This window comes from Globicephala melas, chromosome X (genome assembly GCF_963455315.2).
Source record: "Globicephala melas chromosome X, mGloMel1.2, whole genome shotgun sequence".
Taxonomy (NCBI): Eukaryota; Metazoa; Chordata; class Mammalia; order Artiodactyla; family Delphinidae; genus Globicephala; species Globicephala melas.
In genome coordinates, this window is record NC_083335.1 from 66,628,087 (window position 1) to 66,641,509 (window position 13,423).

Genomic DNA, 13,423 nt, shown 5'->3' on the forward strand with positions numbered 1-13,423 from the left:
GTCCATTCAGCCAGTCTGTGTCTTTTGGTGGGAGCATTCAATCCATTTACATTTAAGGTAATTATCGATATGTATGTTCGTATTCCCATTTTCTTAATTGTTTTGGGTTTGTTATTCTAGGTCTTTTCCTTCTCTTGTGTTTCTTGCCTAGAGAAGATTATTTAGCATTTGTTGTAAAACTGGTTTGGTGGTGCTGAACTCTCTCAGCTTTTGCTTGTCTGTAAAGGTTTTAATTTCTCCATCAAATCTGAATGAGATCCTTGCTGGGTAGAGTAATCTTGGTTGCAGATTTTTCTCCTTCATCACTTTAAATATGTCCTGCCAGTCCCTTCTGGCTTGCAGAGTTCTGCTGAAAGTTCAGTTGTTAACCTTATGGGGATTCCCTTGTGTGTTATTTGTTGTTTTTCCCTTGCTGCTTTTAATATATTTTCTTTGTATTTAATTTTTGACAGTTCGATTAATATGTGTCTTGGTGTGTTTCTCCTTGTATTTATCCTGTATGGGACTCTCTGTGCTTCCTGGACTTGGTTATCTATTTCCTTTCCCATATTAGGGATGCTTTCACCTGTAATCTCTTCAAATATTTTCTTAGTCCCTTTCTTTTTCTCTTCTTCTTCTGGGACTCCTAAGAATTGCAAGTTTTAAAAGACAACTTCCTTCCTCCCTCCTCCCTCCCTCCCTCCTTCCTTCTTTTCTCCCTCCCTTCCTTCCTTCCTTCCTTGCTTGCTTGCTTGCTTGCTCTCTATTTAGATATCTATTTATTTAAACATATGATTCAGTGATTATAGTGAATTTACAGTGTTGTGCAGCTATCACCGTAACCTAATTTTGGAACATTTCTGTCACATTCAGAAGAAATCACACTCCCATGTTCAGTTATTCACCACTCTTTACCCATAGCCCTAGGAAATAATAAATCTACTTTCTGCCTCTAAGTTTTCTTTTCCGGACCTTTCAAATAAATTAGATTGTACAACATGTGTGCTTTTGTGTCTAGCTTCTTTCGCTTACCATAGTGTTTTTGAGGTTAGCCAGGTTGTGTCTTGTATGAGTACTTCGTTCCTTTTAATTGATGAATAGCATGCCATTGTAAGGATATATCATATTTTGTTTATCCATTCACCAAATGATGACATTTTGGTTGTTTCTACTTTTTAGATATTATGAAAATGCTGCTATGAAAATTCACATACAAGTCCTTGTGTGAACATATATTTTAATTTCTCTAGGTTAGGTACCTATTAGTGGGATTGCTGAGACATGTGGTAAGACTGTGTTGAATTTAAGAGAACTGCCAAACTGTTTTCCAAAGTTTCTCAATCAGTTTACATTCCCACCAGCAATGTATGAGGAGTCCATTTTCTCCACATCCTCTCCAGCATTTGTTATTGTCTATCTTTTTGATTATAGCTATTCTTGTGGGTATGAAGTGCTATTACATTGTAGTTTTACTTTGCATTTCCCTAATGACTAATGATGTTGAGCATCTTTTCATGTGCTTGTTGTCCATGTGCTTGTATACCTTCTTTGATAAAATGTCTATTCAAATCTTTTGCTCCATTTAAAAAATTAAGCTTTATTTTAAGATAATTGGAGATTCATATATAGTTGTAAAAAATAATACAGAGAAGTCCCATTTAGCCCTTTACTCGGTATCCCTGAATGATAACATCTTCCATAACTATAGTACACTATCACAGCCATGAAACTGACATTGATACAATCCACCCATCTTAGGTTTCCAGTCATACATGTACTCATTTGTGTATGTGTATTTATTTCTATACAGTTTTATCACAGATGTAGGTTGGTAATAACCACCATAGTCAAGATGGAGAAGAGTTACATCACCACAAGGATCCCTCTTGTTATCCTTTCATTACCACCACCCCCTCCTCACAACCATTAAATTTTCTACCAGCTATAATTGTTATAGTTTCAAGAATATTATGTAAATTTTATCATACAGTATGTAACCTTTGGGGTTTGGCCTTTTTCACTCAGTATACTTCCGAGAATCATCTAGGTTATTGGGTGTATCAATGGTTCATTCCTTTTTATCGCTGTATAATATTCCACAGTACAGATGTACCACAGTTTGTTTAGCTATTCACCTACTGAAAGACATCTGGATTTTGCCCCAGATTTTAACTGTTATAAGTAAAATTGCTATGAACATTTGTGTATGGCTTTTTGCCCTTTTAAGAATTTGGTTATTTGTTTACTTATTATTGAGTTATAAGGTACCTTTTCTATATTCCAGATAAAAGTTATTTATCAGATATATGGTGTACACATATTTTCTCCCAGTCTGTGGCTTGCCTTTTTATGTTGTTAATGGTGTCTTTTGTTAGTTTTTTTTTTTTAACATCTTTATTGGGGTATAATTGCTTTACAATGGTGTGTTAGTTTCTGCTTTATAACAAAGTGAATCAGTTATACATATACATATGTTCCCATATGTCTTGCGTCTCCCTCCCTCCCACCCTCCCTATCCCACGCCTCCAGACTGTCACAAAGCACCAAGCCAATATCCCTGTGCTATGCAGCTGCTTCCCACTAGCTATCTACCTTACTACGTTTGTAAGTGTGTATATGTCCATGACTCTCTCTCACCCTGTCACAGCTCACCCTTCCCCCTCCCCATATCCTCAAGTCCGTTCTCCAGTAGGTCTGCGTCTTTATTCCTGTCTTACCCCTAGGTTCTTCATGACATTTTTTTTCTTAAATTCCATATATATGTGTTAGCATATGGTATTTGTCTTTTTCTTTCTGACTTACTTCACTCTGTATGACAGACTCTAGGTCTATCCATCTCATTACAAATAGCTCAATTTCGTTTCTTTTTAAGGCTGAGTAATATTCCATTGTATATATGTGCCATGTCTTCTTTATCCATTCATCCGATGATGGGCACTTAGGTTGTTTCCATCTCCGGGCTATTGTAAATAGAGCTGCAATGAATATTTTGGCACATGACTCTTTTTGAATTTTGGTTTTCTCAGGGTATATGCCCAGTAGTGGGATTGCTGGGTCATATGGTAGTTCTATTTGTAGTTTTTTAAGGAACCTCCATACTGTTCTCCATAGTGGCTGAACCAATTCACATTCCCACCAGCAGTGCAAGAGTGTTCCCTTTTCTCCACACCCTCTCCAGCATTTATTGTTTCTAGATTTTTTGATGATGGCCGTGCTGACTGGTGTGAGATGATATCTCATTGTAGTTTTGATTTGCATTTCTCTAATGATTAATGATGTTGAGCATTCTTCCTTGTGTTTGTTGGCAGTCTGTATATCTTCTTTGGAGAAACGTCTATTTAGGTCTTCTGCCCATTTTTGGATTGGGTTGTTTGTTTTTTTGTTATTGAGCTGCATGAGCTGCTTGTAAATTTTGGAGATTAATCCTTTGTCAGTTGCTTCATTTGCAAATATTTTCTCCCATTCTGAGAGTTGTCTTTTGGTCTTGTTTATGGTTTCCTTTGCTGTGCAAAGGTTTTGAAGTTTCATTAGGTCCCATTTGTTTATTTTTGTTTTTATTTCCATTACTCTAGGAGGTGGGTCAGAAAGGACCTTGCTGTGATTTATGTCATAGAGTGTTCTACCTATGTTTTCCTCTAAGAGTTTGATAGTTTCTGGCCTTACATTTAGGTCTTTAATCCATTTTGAGCTTATTTTTGTGTATGGTGTTAGGGAGTGATCTAATCTCATACTTTTACATGTACCTGTCCAGTTTTCCCAGCACCATTTATTGAAGAGGCTGTCCTTTCTACACTGTACATTCCTGCCACCTTTATCAAAGATAAGGTGTCCATATGTGCGTGGGTTTATCTCTGGGCTTTCTATCCTGTTCCATTGATCTATATTTCTGTTTTTGTGCCAGTACAATACTCTCTTGATTACTGTAGCTTTGTAGTATAGTCTGAAGTCAGGGAGCATGATTCCTCCAGCTCCTTTTTTCGTTCTCAAGATTGCTTTGGCTATTCGGGGTCTTTTGTGTTTCCATACAAATTGCGAAATTTTTTGTTCTACTTCTGTGAAAAATGCCAGTGGTAGTTTGATAGGGATTGCATTGAATCTATAGATTGCTTTGGGTAGTAGAGTCATTTTCACAATGTTGATTCTTCCAATCCAAGAACATGGTATATTTCTCCATCTATTTGTATCATCTTTAATTTCTTTCATCAGTGTCTTATAATTTTCTGCATACAGGTCTTTTGTCTCCTTAGGTAGGTTTATTCCTAGATATTTTATTCTTTTTGTTGCAATGGTAAATGGGAGTGTTTTCTTGATTTCATTTTCAGATTTTTCATCATTAGTATATAGGAATGCCAGAGATTCCTGTGCATTAATTTTGTATCCTGCCACTTTACCAAATTCATTGATTAGCTCTATAGTTTTCTGGTAGCATCTTTAGGATTCTCTATGTATAGTATCATGTCATCTGCAAACAGTGACAGCTTTACTTCTTCTTTTCCGATTTGGATTCCTTTTATTTCCTTTTCTTCTCTGTTTGCTGTGGCTAAAACTTCCAAAACTATGTTGAATAAGAGTGGTGAGAGTGGGCAACCTTGTCTTGTTCCTGATCTTAGTGGAAATGCTTTCAGTTTTTCAACATTGAGGATGATGTTTGCTGTGGGCTTGTCATATATGGCCTTTATTATGTTGAGGAAAGTTCCCTCTGTTCCTACTTTCTGCAGGGTTTTTATCATAAATGGGTGTTGAATTTTGTCGAAAGCTTTCTCTGCATCTATTGAGATGATCATGTGGTTTTTCTCCTTCAATTTGTTAATATGGTTTTTCACATTGATAGATTTGCGTATATTGAAGAATCCTTGCATTCCTGGAATAAACCCCACTTGATCATGGTGTATGATCCGTTTAATGTGCTGTTGGATTCTGTTTGCTAGTATTTTGTTGAGGATTTTTGCATCTATGTTCATCAGTGATATTGGCCTGTAGTTTTCTTTCTTTGTGACATCCTTGTCTGGTTTTGGTATCAAGGTGATGGTGGCCTCGTAGAAGGAATTTGGGAGTGTTCCTCCCTCTGCTATATTTTGGAAGAGTTTGAGCAGGATAGGTGTTAGCTCTTCTCTAAATGTTTGATAGAATTCGCCTGTGAAGCCATCTGGTCCTGGGCTTTTGTTTGTTGGAGGATTTTTAATCACAGTTTCAATTTCAGTGCTTGTGATTGGTCTGTTCATATTTTCTATTTCTTCCTGATTCAGTCTTGGCAGGTTGTGCATTTCTAAGAATTTGTCCATTTCTTCCAGGTTGTCCATTTTATTGGCATAGTGTTGCTTGTAGTAATCTCTCCTGATCTTTTGTGTTTCTGCAGTGTCAGTTGTTACTTCTCCTTTTTCATTCCTAATTCTATTGATTTGAGTCTTCTCCCTTTTTTTCTTGATGAGTCTGGCTAGTGGTTTATCAATTTTGTTTATCTTCTCAAAGAACCAGCTTTTAGTTTTATTGATCTTTGCTATCGTTTCCTTCATTTCTTTTTCATTTATTTCTGATCTGATTTTTATGATTTCTTTCCTTCTGCTAGCTTTGGGGTTTTTTTATTCTTCTTTCTCTGATTGCTTGAGGTGCAAGGTTAGGTTGTTTATTCGAGATGTTTCCTGCTTCTTAAGGTGGGCTTGTATTGCTATAAACTTCGCATTTAGAATTGCTTTTGCTGCATCCCATAGGTTTTGGGTCGTTGTGTCTCCATTGTCATTTGTTTCTAGGTATATTTTTATTTTCTCTTTGATTTATTCAGTGATCACTTCATTATTAAGTAGTGTATTGTTTAGCCTCCATGTGTTTGTATTTTTTACAGATCTTTTCCTTAATTGATATCTAGTCTCATGGCGTTGTGGTCAGAAAAAATACTTGATACAATTTGAATTTTCTTAAATTTACTAAGGCTTGATTTGTGACCCAAGATATGATCTATCCTGGAGAATGTTCCATGAGCACTTGAGAAAAATGTGTATTCTGTTGTTTTTGGATGGAGTGTCCTATAAATATCAATTAAGTCCATCTTGTTTAATGTATCATTTAAAGCTTGTGTTTCCTTATTTATTTTCATTTTGGATGATCTGTCCATGGGTGAAAGTGGGGTGTTAAAGTCCCCTACTATGAATGTGTTACTGTCGATTTCCCCTTTTATGGCTGTTAGTATTTGCCTTATGTATTGAGGTGCTCCTATGTTGGGTGCATAAATATTTACAATTGTTATATCTTCTTCTTGGATCGATCCCTTGATCATTATGTAGTGTCCTTCTTTGTCTGTTGTAATAGTCCTTATTTTAAAGTCTATTTTGTCTGATATGAGAATTGCTACTCCAGCTTTCTTTTGGTTTCCATTTGCATGGAATATCTTTTTTCCTTCCCCTTACTTTCAGTCTGTATGTGTCTCTAGGTCTGAAGTGGGTCACTTGTAGACAGCATATATAAGGGTCTTGTTTTTGTATCCATTCAGCCAATCTGTGTCTTTTGGTGGGAGCATTTAGTCCATTTACATTTAAGGTAATTATCGATATGTATGTTCCTATTCCCATTTTCTAAATTGTTTTGGGTTCGTTATTATAGGTCTTTTCCTTCTCTTGTGTTTCTTGCCTAGAGAAGTTCCTTTAGCATTTGTTGTAAAGCTGGTTTTGTGGTGCTGAACTCTCTCAGCTTTTGCTTGTCTGTAAAGGTTTTAATTTCTCCATCAAATCTGAATGAGATCCTTGCTGAGTAGAGTAGTCTTGGCTGCATGTTTTTCTCCTTCATCACTTTCAGTATGTCCTGCCACTCCCTTCTGGCTTGTAGGGTTTCTGCTGAGAGATCAGCTGTTAACCTTATGGGGATTCCCTTGTGTTTTATTTGTTGTTTTTCCCTTGCTGCTTTTAATATGCTTTCTTTGCATTTAATTTTTGACAGTTTGATTAATATGTGTGTTGGCATATTTCTTCTTGTATTTATCCTGTATGGGACTCTCTGTGCTTCCTGGACTTGATTAACTATTTTTTCCCATATTAGGGAAGTTTTCAACTATAATCTCTTCAAATATTTTCTCAGTCCCTTTCTTTTTCTCTTCTTCTTCTGGAACCCCTATAATTCGAATGTTGGTGCATTTAATGTTTTCCCAGAGGTCTCTGAGACTGTCCTCAGTTCTTTTCATTCTTTTTTCTTTATTCTGCTCTGCAGTAGTTATTTCCACTATTTTATCTTCCAGGTCACTTATCCGTTCTTCTGCCTCAGTTATTCTGCTATTGATCCCTCCTAGAGTACTTTTAATTTCATTTATTGTGTTGTTCATCGTTGCTTGTTTCATCTTCATTTCTTCTAGGTCCTTGTTAACTGTTTCTTGCATTTTGTCCATTCTATTTCCAAGATTTCGGATCATCCTTACTATCATTATTCTGAATTCTTTTTCAGGTAGACTGCCTATTTCCTCTTCATTTGTTAGGTCTGGTGCATTTTTATCTTGCTCCTTTATCTGCTGTGTGTTTTTCTGTCTTCTCATTTTGTTTATCTTACTGTGTTTGGGGTCTCCTTTTTGCAGGCTGCAGGTTTGTCGTTCCCGCTCTTTTTGATGTCTCTCTCCAGTGGCTAAGGTTGGTTCAGTGGGTTGTGTAGGCTTCCTGGTGGAGGGGACTAGTGCCTGTGTTGTGGTGGATGAGGATGGATCTTGTCTCTCTAGTGGGCAGGTTCACGTGTGGTGGTGTGTTTTGGGGTGTCTGTGGCCTTATTATGATTTTAGGCAGCCTCTCTGCTAATGGGTGGTTTTGTGTTCCTGTTTTGCTAGTTGTTTGGCATAGGTTGTCCAGCACTGTGGCTTGCTGGTCGTTGAATGAAGCTGGGTGCTGGTGTTAAGATGGAGGTCTCTGGGAGATTTTCGCCGTTTAATATTATGTGGAGCTGGGAGGTCTCTTGTTGACCAGTGTCCTGAAGTTGGCTCTCCTACCTCAGGGGCAGAGCCCTGACTCCTGGTTGGAGCACCAAGAGCCTTTCATCCACACGGCTGAGAATAAAAGGGAGAAAAAGTAGAGAGAATTAGTAGAAATATGAGGAAAGAAAGAAGGAAAGGAGGGAAGGAAGGAAGGAAGAAAGAAGCAAAGAAAGAAAGAAGGCAAGAAGGAAAGAAAGGAGGGAGGGAGGGAGGAAGGAAGGAAGAAAGGAGGGAAAGAAGGAAAAAAGACAGAAAGAAAGAAGATATAGTAAAAATAAAATAAAATATAATAAAGTTATTGAATTAAAAAATATTTAGAAAAAAAAAGGGACGGATAGAACCTTAGGACAAATGTTGGAAGCAAAGCTATACAGAGAAAATCTTACACAGAACCATACACATACACCCTCACAAAAAGAGGTAATGGGGGAAAAATCATAAATCTTGCTCTCAGAGACCACCTCGTCAATTTGGGGTGATTCGTTGTCTAAAGGAGGGAAAGAAAGAAAGAAAGAAAGAAAGAAAGAAAGAAAGAAAGAAAGAAAGAAAGAAAGAAAGAAAGAAAGAAAGAAAGACAAAGAAAGAAAGACAAAGAAAGAACGAAGGTAAAGTATAATAAAGTTATTACAATTAAAATTATTAAGAAAAAAATTTTTAAAAAAAACCATGGACGAATAGAACCCTAGGACAAATGGTGGAAGCAGGACTATACTGACAAGATCTCACACAGAAGCATACACATACACATTCACAAAAAGAGGAAAAGGGAAAAAAATCATAGATCTCGCTCCTAAAGTCCACCTCCTCAATTTGGGATCATTCCTTGTCTATTCAGGTATTCCACAGATGCAGGGTATATCAAGTTGATTGTGGAGCTTTAATCCGCTGCTTCTGAGGCTGCTGGGAGAGATTTCCCTTTCTCTTCTTTGTTCTCACAGCTCACAGGAGCTCAGCTTTGGATTTGGCTCTGCCTCTGCGTGTAGGTCGCTGGAGGGCGTCTGTTTTTTGCTCAGACAGGACGGGGTTAAAGGAGCCGCTGATTCGGGGGCTCTGGTGCACTCAGGCCGGGGCGGGGGGCACGGAGTGCGGGGCGGGCCTGCGGCGGCAGAGGCCGGCGTGACGTTGCTCCAGCCTGAGGCCCACCGTGCGTTCTCCCGGGGAAGTTGTCCCTGGATCCCGGGAACCTGGCAGTGGCGGGCTGCACAGGCTCCGCGGAAGAGGGGTGTGGAGAGTGACCTGTGCTCGCACACAGGCCCCTTGGTGGCGGCAGCAGCCGACTTAGCGTCTCCCGCCCGTCTCTGGGGTCCGTGCTTTTAGCTGCGGCTCGCGCCCGTCTCTGGGGTCTGCGCTTTTAGCCACAGCTTGCGCCCGTCTCTGGGGTTCGCGCTTTTAGCCGCGGCTCGCGCCCGTCTCTGGAGTTCCTTTAAGCAGCGCTCTTAAACCCCTCTCCTCGCGCACCAGGAAACAAAGAGGGAAGAAAAAGTCTCTTGCCTCTTCGGCAGGTGCAGACTTTTCACCCGGACTCCCTCCCGGCTAGCCGTGGTGCACCTACCCCTTCAGGCTATGTTCAAGCCGCCAACCCCAGTCCTCTCCCTGCGCTCCATCTGAAACTGAAACCGAGCCTCAGCTCGCAGCCCCGCCCGCCCCGGCGGGTGAGCAGACATGCCTCTCGGGCTGGTGAGTGCCGGTGGGCACCGATCCTCTGTGCGGGAATCTCCCCGCTTTGCCCTCCGCCGTTAATGGTGTCTTTTGAACTGAAAAAGTTTTCAATCTGGATGAACTACAGTTAATCAATTTTTCTTTTGTCACTTGTGCCTTTGATGATATATCTAAGAAATTTTTGTCTAACATAATGTCAAAAATTGCTTTTTGTTTACTTCTAAAAGTTTTTTTTAATGTCTGTTATCCATTTTGAGTTCATTTTTGTGTATGGTATGTAGTAAGGGTTTAAATTCATATTTTTGCATGTGGCTATTGAATTGTCCCAGAACCATTTGCTGAAGACTATCTTTTTTCTGTTGAATTACCTTGATACCTTTGTTGAAAATGAATTAGCCATAAATGTATGGGTTTATTCCTGGACCCTTAATTCTATTCAGTTGATCTGTATGTCTGTCTTTATGCCAGTACCACACCATCTTGAATACTATAGTTTTGTAGTAAGTTTTAAAATTGGAGCATGTAAGTCCACCAAATTTGCTCTTTTTCAATACTATTTTGCCCCCCCCCCGGAGTCGTTCATATTTCCAGAAAAATTTTAGGATCGTCTCATCAATTTCTTCTAGAAAAACCAGCTGGAATTTTGATAGGAATCACATTGAATCTGTATATGAATTTGGGAATATTGCCAACTTAACAATATTGACTCTTTTGATCCATGAACACACCTCTTCATTTATTTAGATCCTTAATTTCCTTCAATAATGTTTTGTAGCTTTCAGTGTAAAAAAATTGTAATTCTTTTGTTAAATTTATTGCTAAATGATTTTGTTCTTTTTGATACTATTGTGAATGGAATTTAGTTGATTAGTTTATGGTAATACAATTTATTTTTGTATATTGATGTGTAGCCTGTGACCTTACTGAACACATTCACTAGTTCTAATAGATGTGTGTGTGTATCTGTGTGTGTGTGAAAACCTTAGGATTTCTACATATAAATTCATGTAATCTGTAAATAAGCATAGTTTTACCTGTTCCTTTTCTTTTCCTTCCCTTTCTTTCTTCTCTCCTTCTTCTTCTCTTCCTCCTCCTCCTCCTCCTCCTTCTCTCTCTCCTCCCTCCCTTCCTTCCTCCCTCCCTCCCTCCCTCCCTTTGCTGCCTGATTACATGGCCTTGAATTTACAGTACAATATTGAACAGAAGGGTTGAGAGCAGAATTCCTTGACTTGTTCCCAATCTCAGGAAAAAAATGATTCAGTCTTTCACCATTAAGGATGATGTTAGCTGTAGTTTTATTCTTTTGTAAATGTCCTTATTTAGGTTGAGCAATTTTCCTTCTATTCCTAGATTGTTGAGCTTTTTTTTTTTTTAATCAGGAATGGGTCTTTGGTTTTTGTCAAATGCCATGTCAATTGAAATGATCATGGAGTTTTTGTTCATTATTCTCTTATATGTTTTATTACATAATATGATTTTCAGTTCAGTTCAGTTTTTTTTTTGCCATGTCTTGTGTCATGTGGAATCTTAGTTCCCTGACCAGGGATTGAACCCGTGCTCCCTGCAGTGGAAGTGCAGAGTCCTAACCACTCGACCAACAGGGAATTCCCTGATTTTCAGTTCTTAAACCAACCTTTCATTCCTGGGATAATTCTCCTTGGTCTTAGTGTATAATCACTTATATATGTGGGTGGATTCAGTTTCTTAATATTTAAGTTTTTGCATTTATATTCATGAGGGATATTGGTCTCTATTTCTTTCCTTGTGATATCGGTTTGGATTTGGTATTATGGTAATGATAGCCTCTTAGAATCATTTGGGGATTTTTCCCTTTTCCTCTATTTTCTGGGAGAATTTGTGAAGAATTTTTATTTTTCTTCTTTAAATGTTTGAAGGAATTCACCAGGCCTAGGCTTTTTTTTATGGGTAGTTTTTAAATACTAATTCAATCTCTTTGTTACAGATCTATTCAGATTTTATATTTCTGCTTAAGTCAGTTTCAGTACGTTTTGTCTTTCTAGGAATTTATCCATTTCATATAAGTTGTCTACTTTGTTGGCCTAAAATTTTCCAGAGCATTCTATTGTAATCCTTTTAATTTCTGTAAGATTAGTAGTGATATCTCCTCATTCATTATGGCTTTAGTAATTTATATGTTCGCTCTCATTTTTCTTGGTCAGTCTAGCTACAGGTTTTTCAATTTTGTTTATCTTTTCACAGAACCAACTGTTGATTTCACTGATTTTAAACTACTTTTTTCTATTATCCATTCCATTGATTTGTGTAGTAATTTTTATTATTTCCTTCTGATTTCTTTGGGTTTAATTTGCTCTTTTATTCTAATTTATTAAGACAGAAACATAGGTGATTGATTTGAGATCCTTCATGTACATTATAGATATTAACTCCTACAAATTTCCTTCTAGGGACTGCTTTAGCTGTATCTGAGAAATTTTTCTGTGTTGTGTTTTTGTTTGCATCCAGCTCAAAATATTTTCTACTTTCCCTGGTGATTTTTATTTGACCCATTTGTTATTATGAAGTGTGTTGTTTCAATTCCATATATTTGAGGATTTCCAAAATTTTTGTCTGTTGTTGATTTCTTTTTTAGTTGTTGTTGATTTCTAATTTAATTCCACTGTTGTTTGAGAACACAAATTGTGTGATATCAGTCCTTTTAAATTTACTGAGACTTGTTTCATGGCTTATCATATCATTTATTTTTGAGAAAGTTCCATGTATATTACGCTCTTGTTGATTGGATTGTTCTAAAAGTGTCAGTTAGGTCTACATTATAGTGCTGTTCATGTCTTCTATATCCTCCTTGGTTTTCTGTCTCATTTTGCTGTTCATTACTTAGAGGTGGGTCACTGAAGTCTCCAAATATTATTGTTAAATTTTCCACTTCTTATTCATTTTTGTTAGGTTTTGCTTCATGTACTATGGGGCTCCTCTGTTAGGTGTAACTATGTTTACATACTCTATTTTAAATTGATCCTTAATAATTATATAATATCCCTTTATATCTCAAGTAAAAATGTTAGTTTATTTTTTGTATTGATATAGAAACTCCAACTCTCTTATTGTTACTGTTTGCATCATACTATGTGCATCATATTGCACATTCTTTTATTTTTCTAATTAACATTTTAATTGAAATATCATTGACATAAAACATCATGTAAGTTTAAGGTGTACAACATATTGACTTCATAAATTTGTATTGCAATAATATTGCCATTGTAACATTAGGTAACACCTCTGTTGTGCCACATAATTATCATTTCTTCTAGGGGGTGGGAACAATTAAGATGTACTCTCTTAGTAAGTTTAATGTTTATAATACAGTTTTGTTGTTTGTAATCACTGTACTGTATATTAGATCGCCAAGATTTACTTATTTACTACTTTCAAGTATGTACACTTAAACAACGTCTCTCCAATTCTGACTCCCCAGCCCCTGGTAATCATTATTCCACTCTCTATTCTTTTGAGTTCAGTTTTTTTTTTTTAAGATTCCACATTTAAGAGATATCATACAGTATTTGTTTTTCTCTGTTTGACTGATCTCAGGAAAATGTATTCAAGGTCCATCCATGTTGTTGCAAAAGGCAGAATTTCCTTTTTTCTCAAAGCTGAATAGTATTTGTATATGTACACCAAACCTTTATCCATTCAATCACTGATGGACACTTAGGTTGTTTTCATGTCTTTGCTATTTCGAATAATGCTACAAAAAACCTGGGAGTGCATATATCTTTTCAATAACTTGTTTTCATTTCCTTTGAATATATACCCAGAAGTGGGCTTGCTGGATCATATGGTAGTACTAGTTTTAATTTTTTT